Below are 21,808 nucleotides of genomic sequence, written 5' to 3'. Positions count from 1 at the left end.
CTATTTTTTCATGACCCTAGCTCAAAGTGGAAATTGTCTCCCTCTCTTCTTCCTTCTCTATATCCCCCTTCTCTGTAAGTCCTTAAGGTCAGGACCTATGTCAGACATTTCTACAGTCCTGGTATACAGTGCTACTTGCTGACAGGGTAAATGAATTCCTCTCCCAAGATAGATTCAGGGCAGGGACTGTGTTCAGAGAGAACCCAGGAGTCATGGGGGCCTGGCCCCACCAGGCTTACCTGGCCCAGCATTAGCCCCACTTCCACCCACAGCCTCTGGAGGCCCTGCCACCCCCTCATCCGCCCAACCCCTATCCCATGTTATGTTTGTCCTGCTGAATTCTCAGTATTTCAGAGGCTGTTTTGGGGCCCAGGGTGGTGGTACTTGTCCGAGGATGGAGAAATAAATGGCTACCAGCATCAGCACATCCCCTCTTTGGCCTGTGACCCTCTGACAAACAGGAAGCTGATGGGGCATTTGCCCATCTGCTACCTGGCCCCAGCCCTGGGTAGAGGTCTGGCATGAAGCAAGCCAGATTTTGGGATTCCTGAGCAACCCTTTCAGCCTGCCTGGCATTTCCATCTGCTGAATGGGATTTTGCAGCTAGGCACATTGCTGCAGGTTTCTATTGGCCCTTACACTCCTCCCTTTCTCCTATTTCCTTCCTCTGAACTTCACCACCCCAAAAAGGGTGATCAAATATTAGTGGGGCTTCATATATTTGGCTAAGGGTTTCCCAAACCCTTTCACATTCCATGATTTCACTGGACCTTCACATCGACCCCAGAAAGTAAGGCACATTGCCTTGGCTTTAGTAATAAGGAAACCAGGGTTCAGAAAGGTGGTGGCAGCTTTGCAAAGAGAGCAAGACTATGCCTGATTGGTGGGGAGGGAAGCAGGGATGTCTTCTCTCAGTGTGGTGAAGAGTGGGTACGGATCTTGTGCTCAGTATAAAAGCCCAGGCAGGCTTCAGCTAGGCTTGTTCAGGCCTTCTGGTCACAGGCACAAATGATGCCAGCCTCCCAGCAGCACACTGAAGGACCAGGGTGAGAGCAGCTCGGGAACACCCAGAATAGGGAGCACTAGGCATTTTGGCGGGAAATAGGAGAAATTAGATGTGGAAACATAGAAGGGTTCTTCCACAGGAGCTGGAGACTTCACGGGAGACAGTGGCTGCTTAGAGAGTCAGAAGAGTGTGGCTAACAAAGGGTCTGGGAGGGATGCAGACCCCAAATTCTTGTAGAAAGACCAGACTTAATGGTCAGACTGGGACTAGAAGGACCCCGGAGGCCCTGGTCCCCAGACCTTCTGTTAGCCCAAGACCAGAACCATTCCCAAAGCCAACTCTTCAGACAGGGATTGGACTGGACGATGGGATGGAAAGTGATACTGGTGAAGTACGAGCTTCTTGGATCAAGTAGACACATGAGACTATGTTGGCATCTCTTTTCTGGAGGGGAGATGAGAGGGCAGAGGGGGCCAAAAGCTGCCCAAGTGGACACGAGGAGAGAAAGTGGAGGGAAGGAGTGTGCTGTCTCATTAGGGGGAGAGCAATCAGGAGTGTATATATATATAAAAAAAAAAACCCGTTGCCGTCAAGTCTATTCCGACTCATAGCGACGCTATACGACAGAGTAGAAATGCCCCAAATGGTTTCCAAGGAGCACCTGGTGGATTCGAATCGCTGACCTTTCGGTTAGCAGCCATAGCTCTTAACCACTATGCTAAAAACAAACAAACAAACAAACACTATGCTACCAGGGTTTATAGCAAGGTATATATAAATTTTTATATGAGAGACTGACTTGATTTGTAAACTTCCACTTAAAGCGCAATAAAAATTAATTAAAAAAAAAAGAAGGGTCTGGGAGCCAGCCGGAAGGAAGCAGTGGACTAGGGCAGTGAACACATACAGGGAAACTTTCAGGGACCCAACAGAACCAAGCTCAAGCAGAACCGTGCTTGCATTCAGCAAATGTGTTTGTGCTCACTGTGGGCTCAGAGCTGGAGATTGAGAGCTGACTAGCTTAGTTCAACAAATATCGAGCCCCTGCCTGTGGTGTGTTGGACTGGGGCCTACAGGAGATGAATGAGGCATAGTCCTTCCCTCAAAGAGCTCATAGTCTAGTGTGAGAGACAGACTTGCAAAGAGAAAACTGCAGTCTTCTGCAGAAAGTGCTATGTGGGGGTAAACACCTGGCCCTGTTGGGCAGGCGTGGTCATCAAGGCGCTCGGGATGAGCTGACGCCTAACGCACATATGAATGGGCAGCAATCAGGTAAAGGAAAGAGGATTGGTCCTTTCAAGCATGATTGGTGGGGGTGTCAATTTGTTTGAAGGGCCATTCAGTAAAATGTATTAACATTTCTAATCCACACACCCTCTGACCCAGCAGTTTGACTAGTTGGAATTTATCCTACATTAACACAAGCACAAGGTTGTTTGTACAGGATATTTATTGTTCTGTTGTTTGTAGTAGCAAAAGACTGGAAAGCATTTAAATATCCATCACTAGGGGCCTGGTTAATAAATTATGGCACAGCCATCAGACGTTTATCCAGACAACTTTATCTAGAATGAGACAGATCTGTGTGTATGACCATGGACCAGTGGTCACCATGCATGCTTAACAAAATATACAGATATGCTTACCTGTATATAGAATATGTCTGGAGATGCACAAGAAACAGGGGCTAAGGTCAGAGGTGAGAAGGAGTCTCACTTTTTTAGTATATGCTCATTTTTCCCCATCTGAAGTTTTTGTGAATTTGATTTTGTTTTTATTTATTTTTACCACGTGCAAACATGACCAATTCAGGAAAGAAGGAGGGAAGGAGGAAGGGAAGGAAGTAAGGAGAGAGGGAGGAACAAAGGAAGGGAGGGAAGGAGGGAGGGGGGAAGGGAGAAAAAGGGAGGAAGAAAGAAAAAGGGTAGGTGTGAGATCTCAGGCAAAGGGAACTGCAGGAACAAAGGCCTGGAGGTACGAAAGGGTATGGTTTGTATCTTAGGCCCTGAGTTGTAGAAAAGAAGGTCCCCCAGGTGAGTTCCAGTAATGAGGTGGGGAATGGATTGTCGGGGTACAAGTGGGAAAATGGCAGGACTGAGCCACAGGCCAGACCCCCTGGGAACCAGAAACTTCAGCTCAAGCAGGCCTCCTAAGGAGAAGAGGAATCATAGCAGAGCTGGCCTCATGAAGATCCGGTGTGAGGACTGGAAGGTGGCCCAGCATCCAAAGCAGGTCCACTATGACATCGGGTATGTAAAATTGATCTCCAGATTGTATATGTGCATGACAAAAAGATTACTAGGAAATCTACCATCTTGTAAGTTTACAGTGTTACCTCTTAGTGGTGGAATTATAGGTAATTTTAATTTCTATTTTTGGGGCCATTTCTAAAATTCTTTCAATAAGCAGGTAATGGGGGAGTTAAAATAAAATTGAAATGTTGCTGACTCTTAAACCTCTCAAGCCTGGCTCCTCCCGAGGGCAGCCAAGCAGGCTCTTCGAGAGCCACCCTGGCTTGAGTGAGGTTGTTAGGAAGCCTCACACTCAGGCAGTATGAGCTAGTGGAAAGACCACATTTGGAGTCATACCTGGGTCTGAAACCGTTTTAATGCTTATTAACTGTTAGTCTTCAACAAGGCACATACCCTCTCTGAGCCTCAGTTGGCTTATTTATAAAATGGGGGGGGGAATCCCTTTCCCATAGGGTGGTTGGAATGAGCAAATGGAATAATGGATGGACAAAATATGCTACGTAAGCATAAGGGGATTGTTGTTTGCTGTTCTCATTTTTCCTGCCTCTTTTTTCTGGGCCGGAGCAGCAAGAGCACAAGGCTCGGAAGAAAAAACAACTACTCCCGGGGTAGAAACCCCCCACCCCCATCGTTCTCTCTTCAGTAATTTAGCAAGGCTGACTCCGGATGCCTGGCCCCAGTCTGGAGAAAAATACTTAGCAGGAGTCCAACATCCCCTTTGGAAGCGGAGTACAGCAAGATGGGGGAGGAGGAAGCAAAATGTTTGCTATTTGTTTCTGTTCAATTGATTCTGCTGGCTGAGGCCATTTGCTCACCGCTGTCTGCATTCACAGATGGCCTGCTGAGCCCCTCTTGGTGAAGGGCTTGGCTTCCTGTTGAGCACGCCCACCCCATTGAGGCCCGCAGAGGAATGTGGGCTGGTCCAGGCTGGATGGGCTCTGTGTCTCCTTCTGGCCCCTCCCAGGGCCCCAGCCTGACCCCTCCTCAGGCCTAGATGAAGGAGTTTCTGTGTGACGGGGCCCCCGCCTGATTAGGCATAGCTGCCACATTGATTCTCCTCGTAGGCTGGGCACTGGGGAAAGAAAAGCTCAAGGCTTGCCCAGAATCCTCAAGGCTGAATAGCTGACCTAGGATCTACATCTGGGTCTGTGGGAATTGGAAGTTACTGCTGGTCTCCGTGCTCCTAAGTGGAAGAGTCCCGGAGTGCCAAGTTTAAGGCCGAAAAGGAGTCTGGGGTGGGGCAGGGCCAGCTTCTATGGCCCCAGTCCCTGGGGGTATCAGTGAAGGCTAAGAACATATACATGCAGATCTGATGGACCCCAAATCCCAGTCAAGTGCTGATCCTGCAGGTTGGATCTTGTCCATTGACTGCCGATGGGCAGTATGAGGCAGAGGTAGTGAGGCCCATAGTCACCAGAGAAGTGTGTAATTGGGGTGCTAAAAAGTTCTTCCCTCCTCTGCCATAGAGTACATTCTTTGTCATTTTCTGCTTGTTTCCCTCCTCTGTGGGTTCAAAGAGCCACTTGGCTAGTTACCAGCTCTTGACCTTAAGTAACCCCCTTCACCTCTCTGAGCCTGTTTCCTCATCAGTAAAATAGGGATGAAAACCTCATAGGGATGCTGTGAAGAGGAAATAAGGGACTAGTGCAGTGGCAGATACATAGGAGCACTCAATAAGTGGCATTTCCTTCATATATTTATGAAGTGCTTCCTGTTCTGGAGTGATGGAGAGTCCAGAAGTGACTAAGAGTCGCTGCCCTCAAGTAGTCTCAGGGGCTCAAGTCCCCTAGGCCACTAGCCCAGGCTTGTCCTCGAGCCCTGATTCTTACCAGGAGAATTCCAGCTTGTTCTGGAGACTCTGGCCCTGCATCAGGCCCTGTTTGATGTCTGAGGTCCAGGATTCCTCTTGCTGGTCCAGCTTCTGTAGCCTCAGCACAGTGGCTGGAGCCTAAAGACAACCCTCCTTGGTGGCCTGTCTGCTTGCTACCATTTGTTTAATACCTTCAACTTGCTAAATACTTCCATAAGCACCCTCTCATAGAATTTTTATAATAGCTGTAAAAGGAAGGTACCCTGATGACTAGTCTCAAGAACACCTGGGTTCATGTCCCAGCTCTGCATTTCACTTGCTGTGTGATTTTGGACAAGTGCCTTAACCTCTCTCTGCCTCAGTTTGCTTATCTGTAAAATGGGAGTTAAATAACAGTAGCTTCCTTTTCAGGAAGCAGGTAAAGTGCTTAGAACAGTGACTAACACATATTAAGCTCTCAATACTTGTTAACTGCTATCGGGTCGCTATGAGTTGGAATCGACTCGACGGCACTGGGTTTTGGGTTTTATCCTCGAGAAACTAAGACCTGGAGAAGGCAAATGACCTGCTCAAGCTCCCACAGTTAGAAAGCAGAAAATTTCCTGAAACTAACTGCTGTGGAACTCATCACTGCCTCCCCTTTGGACTTCTGAAATCTGTGCCTACATTTCCTGTGACAGGCCTCTGCTAAACAATCAGGACTCCGTTGACTGTTCCCATGCTGACTTCTTGACAGGGCCATTGCAAGCACCTGCTACCATGTTCTTGAGATCCAACCCACCACCTCCCAGGCAGGGCTTCCTCTAGGCTCCTATAACTTGGTCTAGAATCAGCCCCTGCCTCATCCCATATTTTAAATGATAAAATTAACGATGCTAATTGAACACTGTTCTGGCATTTTAAAATATCAACATATTCAATCCTTAGAGCAGCCCTATGAGGCAGGTGCTATCATCACCCCTATTTTCCCACAGGAGAAAACAGAGACGTGGAGAGATTAAGCGACTTGCCCAAAGCCACAAACTATAAGTGGCACAGCCAGGATCCAAACCCAGGCAGGCCGGCTCCAGAATCATTGCTCTTAACCAGTATGCTCTGGAAGGAAGCATTTTAGAGCCTGGCTCATCCTGTCAGGTCCATCCCACTGCAGTGTGTCCAACCATGCCATGGCCAGTTCTGACACAAAACTCCATGGGAGCACGAATCAGGTTGGATTTGTTCACAGCTGAATTCTTAGCGACTAGCAACACAATGCTAGGCACAAAGTAAGTGCTTAATGAATAGCTGTTGAATGAGTGGATGGATGAACTAGAGTGGTGGCCCTGGGGAGGTAGGGAGAAGAGACAGATCCGAGAGATAAGAGAACTGCCCAGATTGGGAGTCTATCCAATTGGGAGTATGAGGAAGTCTTGGATGAGTCACAAGATTTTGGCTTGGGTGACTAGGTAGATGATGAGGCCATTTATTGAGATGGGAATCCTATAGGAAGGACAGAATGCTGTGGTGGGGAGAGCAGCATTGGTAAATTCCTTTGGGATGTCTTGAGCTTGAGGTGTCTTTGAGACACACAAGGGAATATCCAGGAGGCTGTTGGCTATAGGGGCTGAAGCTTAGAAAAGGGGTTTGGGCCTCCTACAACCCCCTCCCATTTCCCCTCCCCTTCGTCACACACTAAACCACTGGCCCAGAGGCCTTTACTCTTCCTACTGGAAAGGAAAGAATCTTTGATGGGGGGGAGGGGGTGCTTTTCTAAACCAAACAAGTGCATACACAGTGCCTGCTTGTTGAGGATCAGCTCTGGGGCACATGCAGGCTGGCTTCCCCAGCGGACCACCCCCCAGCCTCTCCCCCACCCCACCCGTCAGCCCCTTGCTGCCTGCTCCCTGCCAAGGTGAGCTCTGACAGGGTGACTTGTCATCTTTTCAACACCTCATTTTTCCCTCCTTACTCACTGCCCAGGGAGAGGTCCTTCCTGTTTGCACACCTTGGGGGCTAGGCCAGGAAGAGGAACAAAAACAGCCTTCATGGGGGAGGGGGAGGGGAGGGCAAAAGGAGAGGGCTGAGGGAAGAGGAGAAGAGGGAGGAGATAGGGTGAGGAGGAGGGGGGAGAGAAAGGTTAAGGCCCCAGCTCCTGCCTTCCCCTCCTCAGCCCATCACACACACACACACAAAACACGCACTGCCCTCACTGCTCCCTGACACTGGGAAGCTGACTCCCATGTCACCCCAAAGGGGTCAGGACCAGAGCTGTGTTTAGAAACTAGCTATAAGGCCTTCCTTACCTCCAGCCCCGGCTTGGGCCTATTGAAGTTGCCCATCCACACTTTGCCAGCCGAAGCCCAGGGCCTTCTTTCCCAGCATACTGACCCTTTCTGGATCTCCAGGTCACTGGGCCTGTACCCTGGCTCTATCCCCCGCTCCTATGGAGCCCCCATCCTTGCCCCTCATTGATGTCCTGCCCCTGTCAGCAGTGACCTGCAGGTAATTCGTGCCCTCTTCCTGGCCCGGCAGCAGCTCCAACCCCTTCCAAGGAACCCAGCTAGGCTCTCCTCCCTCCCTCTCCCCCCCTCCCCCACTGGGCTCACACCTGGGGAGCTGGCCCCTAGGCTTCCCGCTGCCCCATTCATTAGAATTTCTAAAGCCCACATCTCCTAGTCCAGGATATGGCCAAGCCTGGGAAAAGAAACAACTGTAAAACAACTAACAATTACAACTAACCTTCAAGAGCACTTTAGAATATATAATTCACTTTTCTATGTCCTTTCATCTGCTTTTGACAACAACCTTTAGCAGTAGAACACTGAAATCCAGAGGAGTTCGGCGAGTTGCCAGAAGTCACAAAGTAATTTCCAAAATCAAAATTTCAACTCAGGTCTGTCTGACGCCAGAGGCCACATTCTCTCCACTATACCACCTTGCCTTTCTGTCAGACTGAGCTGGCTTCTGCTTGGCTGGGCTTTCTTAAAAGATGAGCATGGTGTCAAAGAGTAGAAACAACACAAATGTCCACCCATTGGTAAATAAAATGTGGTACCGTTGAATATTATTCATCAGTGAAAAAGAATGAAGTACTGATACACGGTATAACGTGCATGAACCTTGGAAACATTACACTAAGTGAAGAAAGCCAGTCACAAAAGACCACGTATTGTATGATTCCATTTACATGAAATATTTAGAATAGGCAAATCCATAGAGATAGAAAGTAGATTGGTGGTTGCCAGAGGTCATGGGGAAGGAAGAGAAGAGGGAGTACCTGCTAATGGGTATGGGGTTTCTTTTTGGAGTAGTGAAAATGTTCTGGAATTAGTGGTAATGGTTGCACAACCTTGTGAATATACTAAAAGCTATTGAATTGTACTTTTGTTTATAAAAAAAAATTTTAATTAAAAAATTGTATTTTAAAAGGGTGAATTTTGTAGTATGTGAATAATATTTCAGTTAAAAATTAAAAAAAAATGTGATCCTCTTGGTCAAGGAATGCTGGATCCAGCCTGCAGAGGAGGTTCTGGGTGGTTTCCCTGCTGCTACCAACAGGCAGTGCCTCGTAAAATAGCTGGGGAAAATAGCCTTGCCTAAAATGCAGCACTGCAAAGTGATTGAAGACTCTGGAGCCAGATTTCCAGGTTCGTATCCCAGCTCTGCCATTTAGAAGCTGGGTGACCTTAGATAAGTGACTTAACTTCTCTGTGCCTCAGTGTTCTCATCTATAAAATGGGGGATAAAAAATGGTACCTACTTCAAAGGGTTGTGGTGAGCATTAAATGACTTCATATGCATAAAGGATGTAGAAAAGTGCCTAGCCAGCACTATATGAGTCTGTTAGTACCATTATTGTCCACGCTCTTCCACAATTCTCCTGGGATTGGGGGCAGCAAGGTGTGGGCTATCAGACAGCCTCAGATTCAAATCCTGGCTCTGCCATTTACTAGCTGTGTGTGGTTTTGGGTAAATGACTTACCCTCTTTGGGCCTCAGTTTCCTCAGCAGTAAAATAGAGATAATAATAGTCCTAACATTCCAGAGTTGTTATGAAGATTAATATTTGCACAAGTGTTTTCTCAAAAGGTAAAACACTATAGAAACTATATGCTTTAAAAAATTATTATGAATTCTGTTTACAATCCTATTCAAGATCTTTAAATCCTTTATCTCTTCCTGCGTCACTCCTGCCTCAGTGATGCTTCTCACCCATCCTGGGCTTCAATTGCTTCCCAATGTCTGATCTATATCCCTGGACCATAAAAGAAAAAACATTTTTTTTTTTGAGCTTTCACGTTGACACTGAACAAGCAGAAGATATCCAGAAGACACGGTAATCTCAAAGTTTGCACTCATGTTTTCCTCTGGTTGGGGAAATAACTGCTCGTAAGTGCCCAACACTTTGAAGTCTACCAGGTGTGTTTCTCACAGGGCCCTCCCTTGCAACCATGATGGGGCTTGGTAGGGCAGGCTCTATTAGTCCCATTCTACAAGCCAGTGCGCTAAGGCTCAGAGAAGGAAAGAAACTTGCCCATAGCCAGGAGCTGAGACCAGGTCTTGAAACAATGCCCTTGAGGATAATCGCCAAGAAGCGTTTTTTCTGTGTCCTGGTACACATTTACCCGTGTACAAGGTTTTAGCCCAATAGACACATATACTGGCCCAGCCCACATTTATAAACAAAGTCCTGAATCACCAAGGGAAAATGATTCATATTCATGAATTTGAAATAGAATACCTATTTTAATGCTAGAGCAACACTTGACCTTGGTTATAAGAAGGTCACTTTACTCCAATGATGACTATAAGCAGGCTATATTTTCTCTAAAAAATCATTCCAATAGGCCAACATTGCTCCATCTGGGTTAGAAGTTGCCCAAATCACTTGAAAACTCTTCAAATATCAGGATCAGTACCCTAGCTTAATGGATATAATTTTTAGTTTTAGTCAGTGACTCTGAACTGTAATGGGAGGTAAGGGTGTGGTGGGGTGGATTACAGAATTCCCAAGGACATGAGTACTTTGTAAAAGCATATTCAATATACCTGTTCCTCCCCTCTGCCCCATGCCATGGTATAACCTCCAGAAAGTCAAGTTTATATCAAAGCCTTTTTGGTTGGTGTGGGATACACAGAAGATGGATGGGGATGTGGATGTATGAAGATTGAGAAATACAAGCCAATGGGATTCTCTGAAAAGGTGCAAACCAATGTCTGTTACACCACTGGGCTCACTTCTGCTTCAACTGCTTCCGTTATTGGAAAGGCTGCCTGACTCTCTGTGCACAGATTTAGGCATCTGTGACACAACAAGGCCAAGTCCCGGAATCTACTGATCATGAGGAATGGAGAGGCAAAACTCCATGTAACCTAGGGATATTTCCAGAAGGGGCAATGGAAGCCACCATTTTACCGTCTTGATAAATGGAGCTCTACTGGTGCTCTTTATACTTCTTGAGCACTACATCACTTTCCGGCCTCGTCAGTTTTTACTGATAACTAGATACCATGGGTGGGTAGGGGAAATAGGAGAAGAGTGGTAGTAGAATGTTCAAATTAGAAGGGTCTTTGGGCCAACCTTCTTATTGTAACATCCAGAGAAGGTGAGGAATTTAGTCAAGTTCAACAGTGACTTAGCATCAGCACCAAGAGAAGAATTCAGATCTCTTAACTGCCAAGTCAATATCCTTACCACCTCTCTTGCACCGTGCACCAAGCCCCACTATTGTGCTATGTTACTTCTCCTCTGTACCCTCCAGGTCCACACTCTGCCTCTACAGCTGCGCTGTCCAGTACAATAGCCAATAGCCATCTATGCACACTGAGAACTTGACTTATGGCTAGTCCAAATTTAGATAAGCTGTAAGTGTAAACTAATACATATCAGATTTCAAAAATTTTATTTGAAAAAGAGAAAGTAAAAGATTTCAATTTTTATACTGATTATATGTTGAAATGATAATATTTTGGCTATATTGAGTGAAGCAAAATACGTCATTAAATTTTACCTGTTTCTTTTTATGTTTTTAACTTAGCTACTAGAAAATTTCATGTGTTGGCTAACATTTCTGGCTTGCATTATCTTTCTATTGGACAGGACTGTGCTAAACTGTCTAGCAGAAGTAATCATGCTGTCAGTTCGAAAGAGATTCCCTAGACAGAGCAGGGCAAGGGATGGGGGAAGGCACCAGCAGATAGCAAGAAGCCAAGGCCCAGGCTAGCAGACAGGAGGAGCAGTGAGCCAAGGGTCAGAAGGTTGGGCAGAAGTCAGACAGGTGGCTTACGCCCTGGTAAGGAGACTCCGGTAGGCAGCTAACTGAGGCATAACCATAGGGCATGGGGTTCAGCAGCCTGACTACAATACTTGGGAAGGCTGGAAGGGCCAGGGGAGGGCAATAGCCCTGGAAAGCAGTAATTATATGGTTGAGGGCATGATCCTTATACTGGGTCGAATCCCAGTTCTGCTACTTGCCAGTTGCGTGGCCTTGGACGAGCTACTTAACCTCTCTATGCCTCGGGTTTCTTATCTGTAAAATAGGGATAATGCTGAGTTCCTACATTACAGAACACAGCACAGCTCTTGGAACAGAGCCTGGCACATAGTAAATGCTCAAAAGCACGTAGCTATCATGATGATTATTTCTCATGGAAGAAAGCTGTAACTGTGCCCCTCTATGGCATCTTTCTGTAGTCCTAGGATGGGCCCAGGGTAAGGGGGCAGGGGGCTAGCTGTTGGAACTGGAATTCAAGGCAGAGGTACAAGCTGGTGGTAGACCAGCTGCAGGTGATGTTGGCCTCCCAAGCCAAAGTTTCAGGGGTTCATATAAAGCTCCAGGTGAGGTTAGGGGTTAACCCTGGGAGCCAGGGTGGCAGCTGTGTGGCCACATCTGTGGGCATAAGAGACCGCAGGCCCAGAAAATCAGGCATCTCAGCCTGACTCCAGCCCCTGCTGCTCTTTCTGGAAAGATCCCTAGATGTGAGAGACTTTGTCCAGCCCTGGTTATGCATAGGGATCTTGGACCGTGGCGCTAAGAGGGAAAATCACACAGAGACATAGAAATCCCTCTGTCTATAGCTCAAATAACAAGGCCCAGCTCTTGCTGAAAAGCAAGAAGCAGCACTTGACTGCTCCAAATGCTATTTCTGTTTGTGCTTGTCTCTAGGCTTAGAGAGCTTGTGTAGGCAGACATGACACTCCATTGATATTCTCAATCATGCCTAGAAGTTTAGCTTTTCTTTCCCCACGATAATGAGGTTGCAGCCTGGGTCCAAACCTTCAGATAGCTGAGTCCTAGAAAGTGTGTCCCTTCCCCCTCCCTCCTTCTCCACTCCACTGTATTTGAGGCCCTGCGTAAAGTACAAGTGTCAATAGGAGACCCAGAACAAAAAGGACTTAGGAATTTTTTTTTCTTTTTAGTGTTTGGCAAATCCAGTGAGGCATGAGACATTGGAAAAGGAGGTCCAGAGAGGTTGGGATGACCTTGTCTGAGGAAAGGGGTGATTTCTGGTTCCCCCATTGCTGATATTCCCCCTAAACTTCCAAGTGGGAGAGAAGATTTGCCCATCTGTTCGGAATTTGCTGCAAGGAAAAAGAGAGATGGGGAGGGAGGGAGAAGGAGAGAAAGAGAAACAAGGGGGGTGCGTGTTTGCGTGAGACAGAGAGAGAACAAGCAAGAGCTGAAAGAGAATCTAATCTCCTTGGCTAGCATCTCCCCAAACCTGTTCCTTAGCATTAATCTTAGCAGTGTTGGCATGAACTCCAGCACAGTCAAGAGTTTTCAAAGCCCTCTGGGGCAAGGGCTTTGAGTGGACAATAGGCCATTGGTTACTGCCAGGCTGGTAGTCTTAGTGGTAGGGTGAGGCTTGGCCAGCCCCGTAAATCCAAATAGCAGAACATCTGTCACCAGATGCTTCTAGAAACAGTGTATGTGTGTGCACACACAGTATATGTGCATGCGTGCAAGCATGCAAGTGTTGTGGGGAAACATCTCCTGCTACACCTCCTACAGGAGCCCAAAGAGCATCCAGAGATAACCTTGGGGTTGGCTACAGGCTAGACCAGAGGGCCTCTGCTCCCTCAACCTGGCCTATGGTGGGCATGGATGGAGCCGAGGGTTAGGGCAGACTTGGCAGGCAGTCCTGAGAGGAGGGAGGAGCTGGGCAGAAACTGTGGCTGGGCTGGGCACAAGACTCTTGGTGCCGTGGAGAAGGCCTAGCCAGTCACAGATTGGAAGCATGCTGCCAGAAACAAGGTCACTGGCCTGGTCACCTAAGGGCAGATGCTTTTTTGACCACATTGTTCACAGCCAGTTGTGGGTGTCTGAGGTTAGCCTAGGCACTTAAGCACTAGCAGAAACCCCTCATGTGGGAACCACGGTTGCAGAGCAAACCCAGAGAGACATTTCAGGCTGTGCAGAGATCCCATGAAAGAGAATGCCCAGACCCTAGGTTTGAGCAGAGGGTGAGACAGACTGAGAGAGGCAGGGAATCTGCTTTCCTACAAAATCAGTGAAAGACAAACAGAAGGACAAGGAAGGGGAGTGGTGTACAATGAAAGGAGCACTGGCCTGGGAGTCAGGAGGCCTCAGTGTGGCGCTAAACAATGCTTTTTCCCTCCCTGGGCCTCAGAGTCTCCATATGTAAACGAGGGGGCTGGGCTCAATGATTTCTAATGCCAGCTCTGATTAAGTTAGGACTCACTGAATCAAGATCTACAGATTCTTTTCTATTCTTTACATCTTGGGCTCAATGGGACCTCCCAGAGTAATCATCCTCCTAGGCAGAAATTCCCCCGCCCAACCATCCAATCCAAGGTAAGAGTCTTTACCACCTTGTTTTCAGGGAAGAGGTGAGCTACGCCCCCATCTCCCATCTCACCTGCAGCACTTCTGGAAGTCCTTCCTCTGTCTCCCTTTCATCCCTCCTTTATATTAGGGTTCTCCTGAAAGTAGTGTCTCTGGAGTCCCATTTTTAATTTCTTTTGTTTCCCCTGACCAAGGAGAGGAAGAATCTGAATGCACATCTGTTTGGAATTTGGGGGTGGGGGTAGGGAAAGGAGGCAGCTCGCTGCTCCTGCGCTCCATGAATTCCAGGGTGGGGAGAACCGGTGAGAGCCATGGGCCTCCCCCTACCTCCCATGGTCCTTGTCAGCTGCCTTCTTGGCCTTTCTCATCTCTGAAACAAACAAACAATCAGGAGGCAAACCTGAAACCTTGTGCTGAGACGGTAAACAGCCGCTGCTGGGCTCCGGCCTTAATGGGCCCCAGCCCCGGTCTGTCTGCTCCCCACCCGGCTGCCTACCTCCAATGTGTTTCTGATTTGTGCTGAGCTAGTGGCTCTGCCACGCTGAATGCGGCAGCTGCCTCAGCCCCACCTCTTGGGGATCCAGGGGTGGGAAGGTTGAGAGGAGTGGGAGGAGGAGACACCGCCTCCCCAGCTTGCTTGGTGTAGAGGCCACGGCAGGAACTTCTGAGATATATACACAGACATGGCTAGGGGAAGGGGGCGGGAATAGGGATGAATTTCATCTGGCTATAAACAAACACGCTTCTCATTTAGGGACCCAGGGGTGTCAGTCACCAGATCTCCCTTACCCATTTTCCAGGGGCAGGCAGAGCAAGAATTGGGATAAGAATGCTTGGAGACTAGAGTGAGCTCATTTCAAGGAGTTCTACTCCTACGAAGGGAGTCTCTGGGTGGTACAAATGATTAGTGCTCGACTACTAGCCAAAAGGATGGTGGTTCACACCCGCCAAGGGGGACTGCGGAACACAGGCCTGCTAACATGCTTCTGGTAGGTCACGGTCTTGAGAACCCTATGAGGTAGCCATGAGTCAGAATGACTCTATGATAACTAACAACAGCAACCTCCCAAAAGGCGGTGGTAATTTTCTGAGGAGGGGCAAAGCAGAAATGGGCATAGGGAAAATGAAGTTCCATGAAGTCATGCTTCCAGAAAAGGTTGAACTGCATGGAAACAGGACATTCTGTCTGCAAAATGACTGAAGAGGAGAGGCCTAGGAAGGCAATGTTCCTGACTCTCCCCACCCCAATTCCAGAATGTAAGAATTTCAGGTCTCTTGTTGCTGTTGTTAGGTGCTGTCAAGTTGGTTCCAACTCATAGCAACCCTATATACAACAAAATGAAACACTGCCTGGTCCTGAGCCCATTCCAGCCACAGTGTCAATCCATCTCGTCAAGTGTCGTCCAGTTTTTCGCTGACCCCCTAATTGACCAAGAAGTATGTCCTTCTCCATGGACTGGTCCCTCCTGAAAACATGTCCAAAGTATGTGAGATGCAGTCTCGCCATCCTTGCTTCTAAGGTGCAGTCTGGTTGTACTTCTTCCAAGACAGACTTGTTCCTTCTTTTGGCAGTCCATGGTATATTCAATATTCTTCACCAACACCACAATTCAAAGGCGTCAATTCTTCTTTGGTCTTCCTTATTCATTGTCTAGCTTTCGTATGCATATGAGATGACTGAAAACACCATGGCTTGAGTCGGGCTCACCTTAGTCTTCAAGGTGACATCTTTGCTTTTTAACACTTTAAAAACATCTCTTGCAGCAGATTTTCCCAATGCAATTTGTCTTTTGATTTTTTGACTGCTGCTTCCAGTGGTGTGATTGCGGATTCAAGTAAAATGAAATTCTTGACAACTTCTACCTTTTCTCCATTTATCATAATGTTGCTTATTGGTCCAGTTGTGAGGATTTTTTTTTATGTCGAGGTGTAATCCACAATGAAGGCTGTAATCTTTGATCTTCATCAATAAGTGCTTCAAGTCCTCTTCACTTTCAGCAAGCAAAGTCGTGTCATCTGCATAATGCAGGTTGTTAATGAGTCTTCCTCCAATCCTGATGCCCCGTTCTTCTTCATATAGTCCAGCTTCTCAGATTATTTGCTCAGCGTACAGACTGAATAAGTACGGTGAAAGTATATGATCATGACGCACACCTTTCCTGACTTTAATCCATGCAGTATCCCCTTGTTCTGTCTGAACACCTGCCTCTTGGTCTACGTAAAGGTTCCTCATGAGCACAATTAAGTGTTCTGGAATTCCCATTCTTTGCAATGTTATCCATAATTTGTTATGATCCACACAGTCAAATGGCTTTGTATAGTCAGTAAAACACAGGTAAACATCTTTCTGATATCCTCAGCTTTCAACCAGGATTCATCTGACATCAGCAATGATATCCTTGGTTCTACATCCTCTTCTGAATCCAGCTTGAATTTCTGGCAGTTTCCTGTTGATATACTGCTGCAGCTGCTTTTGAATGATCTTCAGCAAAATTTTATTTGTGTGTGATATTAATGACATTGTTCAATAATTTCCACATTGGTTGGATCACCTTTCTTTGGAATAGGCATAAATATGGATCTCTTCCTGTCGGTTGGCCAGGTAGCTGTCTTCCAAATTTCTTGGCATAGAGGAGTGAGCACTTCCAGTGTTGCATCTGTTTGTTGAAACATCTCAACTGGTATTCTGTCAATTCCTGGAGCCTTGTTTTTCACCAATGCCTTCAGTGCAGCTTGGACTTCCTTCCTCAGCACCATCGGTTCCTGATCATATGCCATCTCTTGAAATGGTTGAACATTGACTAATTATTTTTGGTACAGTGACTCTATATATTCCTTCCATCTTCTTTTGATGCTTCCTTTGTCATTTAATATTTTCCTCATAGAATCCTTCAATATTGCAACTTGAGGCTTGAATTTTTCCTTCAGTTCTTTGAGCTTGAAAAATGCTGAGCATGTTCTTCCCTTTTGGTTTTCTAACTCCAAGTCTTTGCACATGTCATTATAATACTTTACTTTGTCTTCTCCAGCCGCCCTTTGAAATCTTCTGTTCAGCTCTTTTATTTCATCATTTCTTCCATTTGTTTTAGCTACTCTGCATTCAAGAGCAAGTTTCAGAGTCTCTTTTGACATCCATGTCAGAATTTTCCCTGTAGAATCCTTTAATACTGAACTCGAGGCTTGATTTTTTCCTTCAGTTCTTTCACATGTCATTTTAATACTTTCCTTTGTCTTCTTGAGCCTCCCTTTGAAATCTTCTTTTCATCTCTTTTCGTCATCATTTCTTTCTTTTGCTTTAGCTACCCTACCTTCAAGAGCAAGTTTCAGAGTCTCTTCTGACATCCATTTTGGTATTTTCATTCTTTCCTGTCTTTTTCATGACCTCTTGCTTTCTTCATGTATGATGTCCTTGATGTCATTCCACAACTTGTCTGCTCTTCAGTCACTAGTGTTCAATGTGTCAAATCTATTCTTGAGATGGTCTCTAAATTCAGGGGGGATATACTCAAGTTTATGCTTTGGCTCTCGATGACTTGTTCTAATTTTCTTCAGCTTCAACTTGAACTTGCATCTGAGCAATTGATGCAGTTCTGCAGTTGGCCTGGCCCGTGGCCTTGTTCTGACTGACGTTATTGAGCTTTTCCATGATCTTTCCACAGATGTGGTTGATTTGATTCCTTTGTATTCCATCTGGCAAGATCCATGTGTATAGTTGCCGTTTATGTTGTTTAAAATAATATTTGCAATGAAGAAGTCGTTGGTCTTACAAAATTCTATCATGCAATATCCTGTGTTGTTTCTATCACTAAGGCCATATTTTCCAAATACTGCTCCTTCTTTGTTTCAAACTTTTTCATTCCAATCACCAATAATTATCAATGCATCTTGATTGCATGTTTGATCAATTTCAGACTGCCGGAGTTGGTAAAAATCTTCAATTTCTTAATGTTCTGCCTTAGTGGATGGTGCCTAAATTTGAATAATAGTCATATTAACTCATGTTCTTTGTAGGCGTATGGATATTATCCTATCACTGAAAGCGTTTTACTTCAGGATAGATCTTGAAATGTTCTTTTTGATCATGAATGCAATGCCATTCCTCTTCAATTTGTCATTCCTGCGTAGTAGACCATGTGATTGCCTGGCTCAAAATTGCCAATACCAGTCCATTTCAGCTCACTAATGCCTATGATATCGATGTTTAGGCGTTCCATTTCATTTTTGATAACTTCCAATTTTCCTAGATTCATACCTTGTACATTCCACATTCTGATTATTAATGGATGTTTGCAGGTGTTTCTTTTTATTTTGAGTCGTGGCACATCAGCAAATGAAGGTCTCAAAAGCTTTACTCCATCCACATCATTAAGGTTGACTCTATTGAAGGAGGCAGCTCTTCCCCAGGCCTATTTTGAGCGCCTTCCAATCTGAGGGGCTCATCTTCTAGCACTGTATCAAACAATGTTCCACTGCTCTTTATAAGGTTCCCACCAGCTAATTTTTTCAAAGTAAATCACCGGTTCCTTCTTCCTAGTCTGTCTTAGTGTGTAAGCTCCACTGAAACCTGTCCACCATGGGTGACCCTGCTGGTATTTGAAACACTGGTGTCATAGCTTCCAGCATCACAGCAACATGCAAACCACCATAGTACAACAAACCGACAGATGCGAGGCAGTCAGGTGTCTTAGGGGTCATTTACTGTGGAGCCTGAGCACTCCGGGGAGCAAGTCTCCATCACAAACGTGGTCCTAGGACTGCTTGGCTCTGGCACACTAAGGAAGGGCACCATGCTATCTTTACTCATTTGCCTTGAACCTGTGCCCTTACATTTACATGGGTGTCTTCTGGGATGCTGAGGTTTAAGCATCCTGGCACATTTTCTTTTGCACTTTCATCCTGTCCCTCTTTTCAAATATAATGCCTAGAAATTCTACAATGCTGAGGGGCCAACTGAGGAGACAAAGGAATTGGCCACTTTTTGGCCAAAAGGCTTTTATCAAATCAGCTGATGAAATAAGTTTTCTTTTATCATTTTCCCCACATCTTTCCTAGGCTCTTAAGCCACTGTTTAACATTTCAAGGATTGTTTTGTTGCTGGAATTAGGGCTAAGACTGGGGCCAGAGTCAGGGCTGGACAGAAACAACTGGCTTCACTGTGTACACCTATCAGGGGTGTCAGAAGACATTCCTTAGGCCCTAGTCCTGAGAGTTGTCTAATTCCCAGCCTGCGCTCAGTCTAGAGACAGCATCTGACTGGAAGCCAGGCCCAGAGGGTAGTGGAGTGCCAGGCCAGCTGGGCAAAAAGGATTACGAGCCATGGAGAATCTTGTGTTCTGTTCCCAGAAGCAAGTCTGGTCTGCATGCTCAGTGGGCCAGTCTGAGCTGCTGAGAGCAGAGTTTGCTCTATCCTTGCAACATCTTTCCAGATGCTCATTCTTTGGATTGTGGGAGGGCGTGGGGAGCAGGACATCCTCGGGAAAGCAGCCCCAGGGACCCTGTGGCTTTGTGGCTATTTATTCCTCCTCTTGCTTTTTCTCAATCCCTAAAATTTCTCACAGTGTCTAGCCAGTTCCAGTTATGCAAGGAGCATTGTGTGTTAACAAGAAAAATACCCATCAGTGGTGTGCAGAAGCCAAGGGTCTTTGTCCCCCACGCCACCCAGTACTTCCCTTCTAGCCGCAATGCTAAGCCCAGCTGTGAGGTAGAGGGATGGGGGCTGTCTCCATAACCATCGCCTCTGTCACACAATGAGACATGTGCCCTGAGACCGTGCGTGTCTCTCGCTGTGTGTACATGTGTTCGTGTGTGTCTGGTATGGTATGTGGGGAACACATAGCTTGCCCCGTGGACCTTTTGGGAATGAGGGGCAACTGGCTTGACCTCAGTGGTGACAGGAAGGAGAGAAGAGGGCCATGGTAGACATCTCCCTGGTATATATATGCACTATCTCTATGACTAGGCAGCTCCTCCTCTCATCCCACAGATAAGTTCATCTCTCCACTTTCTTTCCTCTTCTTTACCCTTCTTGGTTTCTCCAGATCTTTCCTAGCTCCCAAGTCTCTGCCTTCAGACTTCAGGGGCAGAGAGTGCTGCTGTAGAGGTAGCAGAGAGGGGGCAGGATCCAGGGGATACTGCAGGCTGCACAAACCAGGGGACAAAAGCAAGCTCCATGCTGAGCTCTGCCACGAAAGGGCTGCAGGATCTTGAAAATTTATCCCCCAGTCTGAACCTTAGCTTCCCCATCTAAAACACAGGGGAGGAGAATAGGTAGACTAGATGGCCATGAGGGGCCCTGCCAGCTCTGGCAGATGATGACACAGGGTCTCACCTGTTGTGTCTCACTGTGACAGGCTGCCTGCTACCGCTGGCAATGACCAAGGGTTCAGTTTCCCTTCCCAAGCCTGCAGCACCTTTAATCCCTACTCAAGCAGCCAACCACACCAAGCTAGCCCTGGCTGTGAGGTAAACTCAGGCCCAGGTTCTATCACCATGATAAAGGGAGACAGCTCATTCATTCACTCATTCATCTAATGATCATATATTGGCACCTACAGTGCTCATATTCTAACTGAAAGGTTGACAGTTCGAACCCACCCAGTGGCACTGTGGAAAAAGTCCTGGTGATCTGCTTCCATAAAGATTACAGCCAAGAAAACCCCATGGAGCAGTTCTAATCTGTAACACATGGGGTCGCCATGAGCCAGAATTGACTCCATGGCAATGGGTTTGGATTTTTGGTGTGTCAGGCAATGCCCAGCTTTATGCAGCCCAAGAGACTCATCACTCTCATATTCCCCTGGTCTGAGGCCTCTGCCCAGCCTTTCCTCAGCTTAGCAGCTTCTTCCCCAGGCTCTAACAAGGCTGTCCTTCTCACTCCCACCCCTCCTCACTCCAACCTAGGCTAATGTCCAGTGGCCCCTGAGCTCACACTTTCTGGATGGCTGCCTGCCTGCTTTTCCAGGGCCCTGCCCACCTCTGACTACATAGGCCTCCAGGCCCCTAATTCCCCGGCCTATCTTTCCCAGGCTATTTAACCCTTTTCTTCTTTCACCCCAGTTTTTTCCCCAAACAGTAGAGATTCCTCCCCTTGCTTTTCTTTATCCAAGGTATGACTGGGCCCCAGGACTCTCAGTCTGAGCCTTCTGGGTTCAGCTGACAGTCATACATATATATCCCCCACATGCATCCCAGTTCTGTGACACTGAGCCCCAACCCATGAATACCTCCAAGCCAGGCTGTTCTTTGCACAGCTGTGGGCAGCCATATCAACAAAGCGAGACCCAGGGGTAGCCAGCTGGGAGGGGCATGGGAATCAGTGTGTGACTGGCTGTGTACTTGTGCAACGACAGCAGAGGGGGTGGGGAGTGGGTAAGTGCTGGTGAGCAGGAGGATGGGGTGTATATTGGGGGATAGCCAGCTGGGGTATGTGTCAGAGTGAATGGGCTGGTGTGTGGCTCCATGTGTGACCCTCCCAGCAGCCGTCAGCCTACATTAGCACACACATGGGTGAGCCTGCACGTGTGTGCAGGAGGCAGCAGAGGGTACAGGGAGGGGGAAAGTGTTGGCTGTGGAAGAAGAAGAGGTTTCTGGTGCTAGTTTTGCTTGGTTTCTAGGTCCTTTCCCTCTCCCTGGGACTCACTTTCTCCGTCTGTAACCTGGGAAGATAGAATGGGAGGTCTCTGAGGGCTATTGCAACTCTAACATGCTCTGGTTCTTTGATGTTCTGTGTATTAGGGCAGGCTCAGAAACTCTTTGTGAAGAAGGAGAACACCAGGGAAAGATACTCAGAGTCACCTCTTGAAATATTGTTGAAACTCCCTTTACTCTTTTATAAATCCCAGATTCTCTTACTTGTTTGTACTTTTGTCTTCCTAGAACCAATGTAAGGGCAGAGGTGGAGAAGAATAGGCCAGTGCCTGAGAACCTTTCCTAGTTAAGGAGGGCTGGGTGGGCGG

The sequence above is a fragment of the Loxodonta africana genome, chromosome X (assembly GCF_030014295.1).
Source record: "Loxodonta africana isolate mLoxAfr1 chromosome X, mLoxAfr1.hap2, whole genome shotgun sequence".
Lineage (NCBI taxonomy): Eukaryota > Metazoa > Chordata > Mammalia > Proboscidea > Elephantidae > Loxodonta > Loxodonta africana.
The sequence above is the reverse complement of the archived record's forward strand: the minus strand, read 5'-3'. Positions refer to the sequence as shown.